This window comes from Candoia aspera, chromosome 3 (assembly GCF_035149785.1).
Source record: "Candoia aspera isolate rCanAsp1 chromosome 3, rCanAsp1.hap2, whole genome shotgun sequence".
Taxonomy (NCBI): Eukaryota; Metazoa; Chordata; class Lepidosauria; order Squamata; family Boidae; genus Candoia; species Candoia aspera.
Genome location: NC_086155.1, coordinates 184,112,602 through 184,124,206, shown reverse-complemented (window position 1 = coordinate 184,124,206; position 11,605 = coordinate 184,112,602).

Here is an 11,605-nt window from a genome sequence, read left to right as displayed (position 1 = left end):
AAACACAAAACAGAAAAAGAGGAAATGTGTCATTCAGAAAGTGGGCAAAGGAGGAGACAGGACTTGAATAAATACATATCCATTTCCAATGTGTGCTGTACATGGAAATCTAGAACTTCTTTCTATTATACATATATATACATATACATATATATTTCACCATAGTGTGGAAGATTGGGGATTTCAGGGAAATGGAGAATTGGTGAGATGGCTACATTGTCTGTAATACCAAAGATGCTCTCTTCTAGTCTTTTTAATAATATTGAAGTTTTTGATTATGGAATGAATTGTAATGTTTGTTTCTTTTGACTGTTTTTTTAATTGTACATCACCCAGAGTCACATTGTGTGATGGGTGGCTATATAAATGTGATCAATCAATCAATCAGATTAAGGTGACAGTATACTCACTGGGACTCCTGTCTCAGTGCTGTTAATGGGCAACATCAAGACTTCTGCTCATCTTTTTGATGCCTCTTAATTTTAATGCTGGACTTGAGTTGACCATAGGCCTTTCAAATGCCTATGTTACTATTTAGAAGAGGACTGTGCTCTGTAATCTTAGCCAGGTGACCACCCTAAAACCTTCTAGGGTAAACAGACTCAGAGATTCACTAGGTGCCAGAGGCAGAAGTGACATATAAGGTAGTCTTGGTGGGAAAGTTCCCAATTCTGTGGGTTTTTTTAAATTTAAAGTAGGTGTTTATCATGAACAATCATCCTGACACTGACATGGCAGTAGAATATTTTAAGAATCACCTCTGCACTGATTATTAAGATAGGAACTGAAGTCTGTAAAATTACCTGACTGGCATTTATTATAATATGCAGCATTAGACGTTCTCTCTCCTTTTTAAAGATCTGCCAATTTTAACAGTAGTTGAGGGTTGGTAGGGGAGAACCCTAAAATATACTCTGGCAACTTTCCAGCACAAATTGGTAACTAGATGCTTGATTTCTATTGATTCCAATTGCTACATCACCCTCCCTCCTCCCTTGCCTCTCTTGCCTATGTTATTATTTAGTAGAGTAAGTAGCAGGATTTAATGTTTCCAAGAATTGGCAACAGATTGCACCAGCAGTACTTAAACAGCAGCACACTGTATTTATTTGTGTGCTGTGTATTTCTCCAATGTATGTAATTCGATCTCCAAATTCAACATTTGTTGGCCATTAAATGGGGAATGATTCTGTTTAAGTCAAAACAGCAGTCAAAATACAAACAATGCCGCATTATGGCGAGGATGTGAACTAAATAGTTGACACCAAATTTCTGGAAAATAACCAATGTTTTGTGTCAAATAATACACCCTACTTTCAAAGAGTGTAAATCACACCAGTAATAATGAAGAAAAATCTCTTTTAAGCACCTCAGGGAAAATTTTCCTTAAGCCTTTGAACTCTGTGGCCTACCATTTTTCTGTATTATTATATATATGTTTTACATATATTCTGCAAAACTGTTTCTATACAGAAATGTTGTTTAGTGGGTGGGGATAGAGAAAAATGAGATGAATTATTAATGAAATTAACACCACCCATGAACTGAAGGGAAAATATAAATCCTTGATCTATGTGGTAGACCTTTTATTTTAGAGCCATGCTGAATCACTGCATAGGTGTCTTGTTCAGCATCTCACATCAAACATCAGGTAGCATAAAGCAAGACATGGAGGCTCTTCAGTTGCTCTGTGTCAACTAATAATGTATTATCTCCATATAAGGTGAGTTTTTCTCATGACAGACAGACATGAATAGATCTCATTTACTTTTTAAATGGATGGGGAAACTTGTGGCCCTTTAGATGTTGCTGAACGACAACATCTATTAGCTCCAGCCAGCATGGCCAATGGGGAGGAATTCTGGAAGCTGCAGTTCACCAACATCTGGAGGACAAGTAAGTAAACTTCATAACTTTTAATTAATGGGAGCCATAGAAAGCAAACAAGGAAGCTGTCAATAGCTATTATTCTCACCTTTAATGTACAGTGTACATTACATCACAGTATGCACTGTGCACAGTGCAGTGGGCATAATGTCATAATATCATGTTTTGGGCACGTCTTGCATCTTTTGTGAAAAAGGTTGGCTGTCATGTCAGACATTCCGTCTTCAAATCATTTCATTTTCTACTTTGCTATCAATGAAACTGCATGTTCAAAATATATTGTGGGACTGGCTGTTCTGTAACATGACATCTGATATTACAATCATGTAAAGCCCTCCACGTCTGCCACATGATTTAGGAAAATATATGACTCTTTAAAGCATCACAGGCAGTGCTATATTCATGCTTCAAAGCACTTTTTCGGGGTGGGGGGGAACTGAATCCAAAGCACTGTATGGGTATGTGACACTGTATCCAGACATAAGAAGAACCACTGACCCAGAAACACCAACACAATGGCTATTGGAATGAGGTCTAGTAGAGAGAAATGGATCTAAAGTATATTTATCAGAATAAGTTGCTGAAGATCTAGGAGAATGATATAGGTAAGATTAAATTAAAACATTATTTCAAACTGGTTAAAATTAACATACCTGTTTAAAAAACATATATGTTGAGCTTTCCTGCCCTTCAAAATGCTATAGGTCAAATGCAAGAGGTACCACAGAATGTGCTAGAAATCCCACAGAATAAAAACATTGATTGAAAGTGATTGCATAATCCCTCTGATATCTTGTGGTTTGTATTTATCATTTATTTATTTATTTATTTAATGAGATGGTGAGGCAAGATTGAAGCTTGAATATGATAGAAACATGAGCAAGGAATATCAAATTACTTAGGACTAATTTAAATGTCTAGTGCCAGATGAATTAAATCCTAGGATACTGAAGGAAACAACTGTTGTTTTTTTTTGAACCTTTTTATATTATCTTTTAGAAAAGATGGAGAATTGGTAAACTGTTAGGTAACCAGAGAAAATATGTTGTCCCTAGCTTCTAAAGATGGTAGAGGTGGGGGAGATCTGGGGAACCAAAGACCAGCCAGTGTACCTGGGAAGATTCTATGTTAGATCACAAAGAAATTGATCTGTTAATGTCAAGTTCCTTGGAAGCTGCTACAACTGGAAGTAACAGTTGCCTAGACTTGCTTTGGCGACTGAAATGATTAATAAAATGATTACATACATTATTTTCCAAGTACATTTCTCATACAATTCTCTTTAGCAAAATTGGTTGAGATGAAGGGGACAGGATTACAAGAATTTCAACAACTGAACTATTTTCTGTTATATCCCAGTGTACATTAGGGCGGAAACATTTTCTTTCTAACTGTCTTCCTATAATCTGGTGTAGAGGCAGGCCATGTCACTGATAATGATGAAGTTTGAAGCTGACTGTTTACATAATGGTCTCCTGAGTCTTTATCAGTCTGGGAACCAACTATTACAGTTAGCCCTTGAAAATAATGTGGTAATGATCAGAAGTTAACAAGGATTCACTAAGAACAAATTTTATCAGATTAACCTTATCTCATTTTTGGAATGGTTACCTCCCTTAATAGATCATGTAAATATTTACATATATTTCAAACTAATCTTGCTACAGTATGTTAAAGGAATGGGCTGAAAGTAACAGAATGAAATTTAACAAAGACAAATGCAAAGTTCTTCATGTAGGCAATTGAAATGAAATGTATAGGCACAGGATGGAGGATACCTGGTTTGGTAATAGTGAAAAGATCTTGGAATAGTTGATTGAATATGAGCCATATTGTGATACACGGCAAAAAAGACAAATTTATTTCTGCATTAACAGAAGCATGGTTTCCAAATCACAGGAGATGATTGTTTATTCTGCCTTGGTCAGACCCATCTTGAGTCCTGAAGTTAGTTTTGGACAGCACATTTTAAGAAGGTTTCAAAGTAGAACAAATTGGGGATGCGGGGAGGTGACCAGAAGGTAAATGCTGTGAGGGGAGATTAAAGGAGCTGAGCATGATAAGCCCTGAGAAGAAAAATCTGTAGGGGAATAAGACAGCACTTTTCAAATGCCTGAAAGACTGTCACAAAGCAAAAGGTCAAGACTTGTTCTTGATTATCATTAGCACATAGAATAATGGATTTAAGTTACAATAGATTCCAATTGAATATTAGGGAAAATAATTCCTAACAGTATGAGCAGCTCAGCAGTAGAAAAGTCCCCAGAGGGCTGATAGGGTCCCCTTCATTGGATGTGTTCAGGTGGAAGGTAAGTGGCCATCTGTGGTGGGGATGTGGCTGGATGATTCTGTAATTCCCAGAATCTTCCAGTCGGTGTGATCATGCTTTGGGGGGATTTCGGAAGTTAGAGTCAAAATACAGGTGGGGGGCATCTGAAACCAAGTGGAACCTAATATTTGAGGAGCCAGTCCTAGGCATATCATTTGGAAATAATCCCCTCTGAGATCATAGAAAGTCTATTTCTATGGCCAGAAGGTAGAAGTATGTTGTTGATGTTCACAGTGAGTAAACATGTAGTTAAGCTCACAGTATTCTTGGATGGAAAAGTATATTGAGATTTACAAGGTGCCTGCATCTTGGGCCTCAACAATTGTGTGTTTATTGCTTTACATTCTGCTGAACTGGGGGTTACAGTTTCCCAGCAATAACCACAGAGTGGCAGTTAAGAGAGGATCTGCACTTCCAATTAGTACATTACATCAGAAAATTTATATTCCTTGGAGCAGAATTGTAAAAGGATCCGTTGGCTTAGAATGTCTGTGCTGCCATTTTTGAGAAGATGGAAAACTGCATGTCTATACTGTAATTACTTAAGCAATGGATAAATCACTTGACATGATTTATGTTAATACTGCCCTTGAGGAGTTTTCCTGGACATGTGAACAGTGTTCTATTCTCACATCTTACAGGAAGTCCAAACAGAGGTCTACTATTGTACCTGATGTATCTGTAGGCATCCAAGTAACATAAAAATGCAGAGGCTCTTGATTATATCTAATTTGTATAGTCAATAAGCTAAACATTGGTTTGGTAAGCAAATTGAACCTGACCACAGAATTTTATTGATTAATTATGTTTCCATCCTGCCCTTCCCTAGAGCAGCAGAAATCACTAGAGTTGGTGACTATAATCTTTTATCTTACTTGCAATCCTGTGTGGTAGATAAAGTTGACTGGCCAGGGACACCTACTCAGCCTGCTCATGGAATGGGGATCTGAAGGAGCTGACATCTATCCAGCATAAGGACAACCCTCTTTTCCTCCCTATATGGCCTTGATCTAGGATTATCTCTGCCAATCATTTCTGAAAATGACCTAAGTGGGATGCTGATAAACAGCACATACCAGTCCAATCTTATGAAAAGCCAGAATTCCTAAAGTTTTCTGCGTGGTTTAACTGCCACCCAGAGACAGTTCCAAGAGCTTCTGGGCAACTGCATTGTGAAAAGTGTCTCAGAACTGAAAATAGTGAACCTCAACAAAAAGGAAAATTGGAATCAAGTTAATTATATTTAGCCCTGGGGTGCACTGGGGTGTAGGGGAGCTAAGCTCCCATGCAAGTCACTCCTTTCCCATTTCTAAACTTCTTACTGATAAACCATTCATAATCACATCACAAACTAAATTAAAATGAAGTTACTTTCTTCTTGGACATTAACTCTATACAGTTCAGTGGGGCCTATAAAATATTTATTTAGGGTAAGAACATTCCTTTCTCACGAAAATTATTATTTCTTCTTTTTCAGAAAAGTGGCAACATGTACAATACAGCTTGAGCATTTGTTTTGTATTGAAATGTCATCCCACTCCCAACCCATCTTGTTCTCTGGTGTCCCATCATGTCCGCGAGGGTGACCATCTTGACAGCCAGAAAGAGAACTACATGATCGGAATGGTCCTCACATTGTTTCCCATCATTATATGTAGATCTTCATGCACAAATGTGTGGATGTCAGGCATTTGGGGATGGTCTGTCAGTCATGCAGATGGCATCTGGTCCTACAGATGGCATTTCAACATTCTCCAGAAAATGTAAGGCTAGAGAAACTAGATACAAGATTTCTCCAAATTCCGCAAAGAAAAGGAGAAATTCTCCAACAATTGCTCAAGAGGAAATAGCAGTGAAAGAAGCACTGTTATTGAAAAGCCCAATCTGAGGAGGTCCTTTTTTTTTTCTGAATCTGATGGGAGTCGGGGAAGCTGCAGCCTGCTGGAAAGATATTTACATGCACCTGCAAGCTTGCCTGATCTCAGCAGTGTCTGGGGAGGTGGAGGTGAGGTGTACATGTCAAAAAAGGGAAGGTGGCAGTCGTGACTGTGTGACTGAAGCCCTGCCCCTTTGAACATGCATGTGAACTGAAACACGTACAAAAGGGGCAGGGCAATCACACAATCATGGCTGCCATCCTGTCTTTTTTGACCTGCCTGTAGATGCTGCTATCTCATCTCTAAATGAAATACAAGAAGTCCATCATCCATCCCTGAGAACTGCAATATTATCTTCTCTGAATTTCTAATGCAAATTCAATGAGAACTGTTTGGAAAAAGCAAGAGAATTTATCTGCCTGACACTACTTTGTGCATTGCTGAAAGAGACTGGACTGGGAAAACCCTGGTTCAGTTCTTGACTTAACCATGGAACTTACTGTTTTTCAAATCGATCTACCTCATGTGATTGTTGTTGAGAGGATAAAGTAAGAGGAAATCCCATAGATACTGCCTGAGGTCCCATAGAAGAGGGAGGATATAAATGTAATACATACAATAATACATCATCTGCCTGTAGGAAATAGATGTCACATTCCTCTTACATTTTAGGTATTGTACATTCCTTCACATTCTTTTAGCTTTTCTACATGTGTTTCCTTTCCTTCAGGGAACAATTTCTAAGGCTCTTTCTTTAAGTAGCTGGATGCCTTCTCCCATGCCCAAAACAATTGCACTCAATCAACTGTTGTGCCAAATTTTGGGTTAGAAACCTTTTCTTTTGGAGGGGAGAAAAAAATCTCATGTTTTTCACCCCCTTTTTATTCTTCTCAGAGAAACTTAAGGCCCCGTATGAAACATTTCCTTTGGAGGTGGGATGTTCTCATTTAAAAATTTGGGAGGATTTATCTGAATAACAATGGAAAAGGCATCACTTGCCAGACAGAAGAGTAAGATTTCCAACCAATGTTTAAAAATTAAAACCTGTGTATTTTCCCTTCCCACCCTCCTGTCTCTTCCCCCTTAATTATCTATCTTGGCATCAGTAGATAGACTGCTTTAATACAGTTTTCAGAGCCCAGAGTAACAGCCCACAAATACACTGTTACAACAGCAGGAGTGGAACTGCCCATTTTTTGGCACTGTTGCCAGGTAAGCTGGCAAGCCACCTTCTGTTGCTTCTGGGCTGACATGTCCCACATGAGCATTTTAGATGCCGCTTGTAATTTTATTTGCTGCAGTGTCCTTTTATTTTTCCTCTGTGTCTATTTCCTAGTAACCAATTACTAAACATTCTTGAATGTGTTTCTGTTTTCCCACAAATTAATGCAAGTCAGAGAGAATTTGAAGAAAGTGTTTGTGGGGAAAAAGCTCACAACAGGGTGCATGCTTTACATCTTGCTAACATCTCTAGATAAAAGGATCTTGTTATTGAAGGCTGGGCAAGACTTCTTTGCCTGAAAATTTGGAGAGCTGCTGTCAGTCTCCTGGACCAGATGAACTCAAGTTCTGATGTTGTACATAGCAGCTTCATGGAAAAGCTTAGGCAGATGCCTCTGGTAGGCTAAGGCTTACGAAAGCTATGGTCATCGGTAAAAGCAGTCTCCCTCTGGTCATGCTCAACTCCTGATAACTATGTGGATACACATCCATACAGTATAGTTTTCTTGACAACAGTACAGAGTCATTTGCTATCACTTTCTTCAGAGAGTTGTTGTTGTTGTTTCATTCTAATCTGTATCCCTGGGATTTTGGGGGTGTTCTCCCATTCTGGTGGTTTGAGTTTGCTTGGCTTCTTTATTCTTTATTTATTTAAAACATGTCTATGGTCCTTCCCATTAAAAGAAATCATATAGTAGGTTTACAGTCAAATCAGTCTGCTTTGATTGTGAAAATTAATTTTTGAAATAGTAGACAGGAAATGTAGCACGGCTGCAATGTAGGCCCAGAACATCTGGAAAGCACTTAATGCTGTCTTTGAATTCTCTTTTATATGTATCAATTAATGAGAAAACAAGCATATTCAGGAAGACTAGAGTGTCTGTTTCACATCTGGTTTGTCCAATTGAGGTTATGCTATATCATACAGCTATCATATGTATGTATCTGTTCCTTGTGATAAGAGTTACTTGCAGACTTGAAGCAAGTGGGACCATGTTCACCTTGACCTTGTAAACATTGCTGCTGCTGTTCCATATATCCCCCCTTTCCCTCTTCCCCAGAGTCTAGTAAAATGTATCAAATAGTGGATAGGGAGCATCCAGGTCTCATGGAGAACAACCCTCCTTTTGGGAGGACTATAATTACTAGCTCCAAAATCATGGATGTGAAAATAATATAATGAAATGGCTTACTGTACATACATACATATTACATACATAAGTTTACATATTAGTGAAATAGCGAATTACAGGTTAGTGAAGGTTCTGTATTGTCTCTTGTTGCCGATAGGGCCTCATAAGTCCAGAACCCTGCAGTCTAGAGGGCCACCAAATTCAGCATCATATCCTGATGTTATTCTTTTAAAAGGAAAAGGAAATTGTATTCCATTACTTTTGCTGGTGCTTTCTCTGTACTGTTGCTCTGCCCTGAGAAAGGGAGATCTGAACTGAAGCAACAGAGAGTTGCTGGGGGGTTGAAGGCCTTGGGGGTGGGGGGAGGGAAGAAATAATATTCTGCTGAGAGTTATCCCAAATCTGTCAGCATCGCTGATGATTAAGTGTAATCATTTACTCTTCAATAGTTAATTATCTGATTTTTTAATAGCAAGATGGTTTATTCTTTTAGTAGAATATGTACTCTATGTATTATAAAAGCACAATCAGTTTTCAGTACCATCAAACAGGGTACCCTTCTGGACTGGATGCACGAAGTGGAAGTGGAAGGAGAGGAGAGGTCAAGCCTAAAGCCCCTGATCGGTGAGCTCAATGCTCATCCTTCCTATTTAATATCTTTATGAGACTAATGGAGGAGTTCATTCATTAGTTTGGGGTGAGGTATCATTAATACATTGTGTTGTACATTTTGACCCTTGCTCAAGACTTGTGCACAATCTGAAGCTCTTCCTGGATTGGAAGGAGCAGGAGGGAGCTGTGGCCAGGAAGGCCTTTGCAGAGGTTCAGCATGTGCACCAGTTGCCCCTGTTCCTGAATTTAGAGGCCCTCCTCGAGGTCACTCATGCCTTGATCACCTTGTGATCAATAGATGACGGGATGAATCTTCATTGATGCAGGTAATTGCAGAAAAAAATAACCATTGGGTTAATTTGCTGTACTATTGGGAAGGGGGCAATAAACTTTGACTCCAGATTTTTGAAGGATCAGGTAGAAGGCAAAAACTTAGTTGGAAGCCACACCAATTTCCCACCACAATTTTAACACCCTCTTGCCTGTGTACCTCTGCAGTTTGCTTGTAAGCAATCTTTGCCATATCAAGTTCTTCCTTAAAGAGGTGCTGAGCAGCCTGCCTCTTCTGCAGGAAATCCAGAGCATGAGGAAATGCAGATGCAGGAGTTCTGGAGGAAAAAATGTGAGCATGGAAACCATAGGTCACCTGAAAAAGAGACATGCAAAGGAGGAGTGTACTGAATTGCTATAGGCAAACTCTGTAAGAGGTAAGAGTTCAGTCCAATTGTTGATAATAGACTTGATATCATAGATATTGCTCCAGAATTTGACTAAAATATTCAGTTTGACTGCTAGATGCTGGATGGAGAGAAGGCAACACATGGAAGAAGGCCTTCCAAAATGTGGAAGTAAATTGAGATCCATGGTCTGGGGTCACATGATTGACCAGGTCCCAGTACCTAAAAAGTGGTCTAAAAAAAGATCATGCTGTTTCCTGAGCAGATGGGAGGTCCTTACAAGGCATGAAATGAGACATCTTTGTAAACAAATCCCCAACTACCAGAATGTTAGTAGCTTCAAGTTGATGGTGCAATCACATGCTCAATGGGGAGGCAATGCAGTTGCCTTCTCCTCCCCCAGAACTGCAAAGTCCAAATATTTCTCTGGCAAGATAGGAGAGTCAGCACATGGAATGGGCATGGGGTGAAGGGGAAAGTGAAAAGCTTTCAGTCAGTGTTGTTGACATTTTGGTGATAGAAAAGAATTATTCCTTGCTCCCAGTACACATCTGGATTATAAAATTGTAGCCAATCAGTAGCACAATGGGAATCTGTAAGGAAGCAGTCACATAGAGTGACAAGAATTCCTGTCATGAGTACTGATGGTGAGCAGGAGGGGGCCCCTATCCAGGGGGGAAAACGCATGCGTAGTACTGAGGAGTTAAGCAGCCATTCAAAGAGACACAGATCAGACCTGCCTTAACTTTTGGGGTTTATCTGTCGGGGTTTTTCCCATGCTTCTTCAGTTTGTTAGGATTTTCTGTCTAATGTAGCAGTAATAAACACTAGAGACCTATTCCTTGTCTCAGCGTGGTTCCTGGCTGTTAGGACAATTCCAGGTGATCTGACTGTCTATTGTTTCCACCAGCATTGGCCTTTCTAGTGTCTGAATGGATAAACTAAAGTCTTGTTCTGTGATCTCATCTATGAAATTGGCTGTTGTACCCAAGTCTGTAAGGGCTGAGAGGTGTATCTTCCAGCCGGAGCCTAAACAAAGAGTAACAGGAATAATAAAATGCACTTGCCTGCTGTCAGCTGTCTGAGCTCTCCTTAACTGTCTAAGGCCTTTCCTGTGGAACTAATGGGAGGGGAACCTGCGTGGCTTCCTGAATCCTTAGCCTAGAAGCAAATAGGGCACTTTCTTGCTACATGGCCTGTAAATTCACAGGTGCAGCCTTTTTGTTGCTGAGTCGGAGGATTCAATTTTAGCTGTGCAAGACCTGGCTAGATGTTGGACAGCTCCATACTAAAAGCATAAACTGAGATCTCTCCTTCTCTGTTTCCGTCCTGGGGACAGAGATTTCTTGACTGCTCCAATTTATTTTATTTATTTTATTTATCAAATTTGTCACCACCCATCTCCTCCCACCAGAGGGACTCTGGGAGGTTTACAACAAAATACTCAGTAAACAATAAATATATAAAATACATTATAAAATTACATATTATTAATAATATAAATAAAAATAAAGTCCACATGGCTGTATCTCATTCAGTCTTCATGTGGAAGGGGCACGTCAAGGCACTAGCCAACCCCAGGCATGACTCCTCTCCTCCCCACCCCAGGCCATCTGGCAGAGCCAGGTCTTCAAGTTTCTCCAAAAGACCAGGAGCGATGGGGCTAGCCTCACCTCTGGGGGCAAGATGTTCCAAAGGGCGGGCACTATTGCAGAGAAGGCCCACCTCCTGGACCCCACCAGATGGAATTCTCTTACTGATGGAGTCCTCAGAATGCCCTCTCTGCCTGACTGGGTGAGGCAGATAGATGTAACGGGGAAGAGGAGGTCCCTCAGGTAACCTGGCCCCATGCCATGTAGGGCTTTAAAG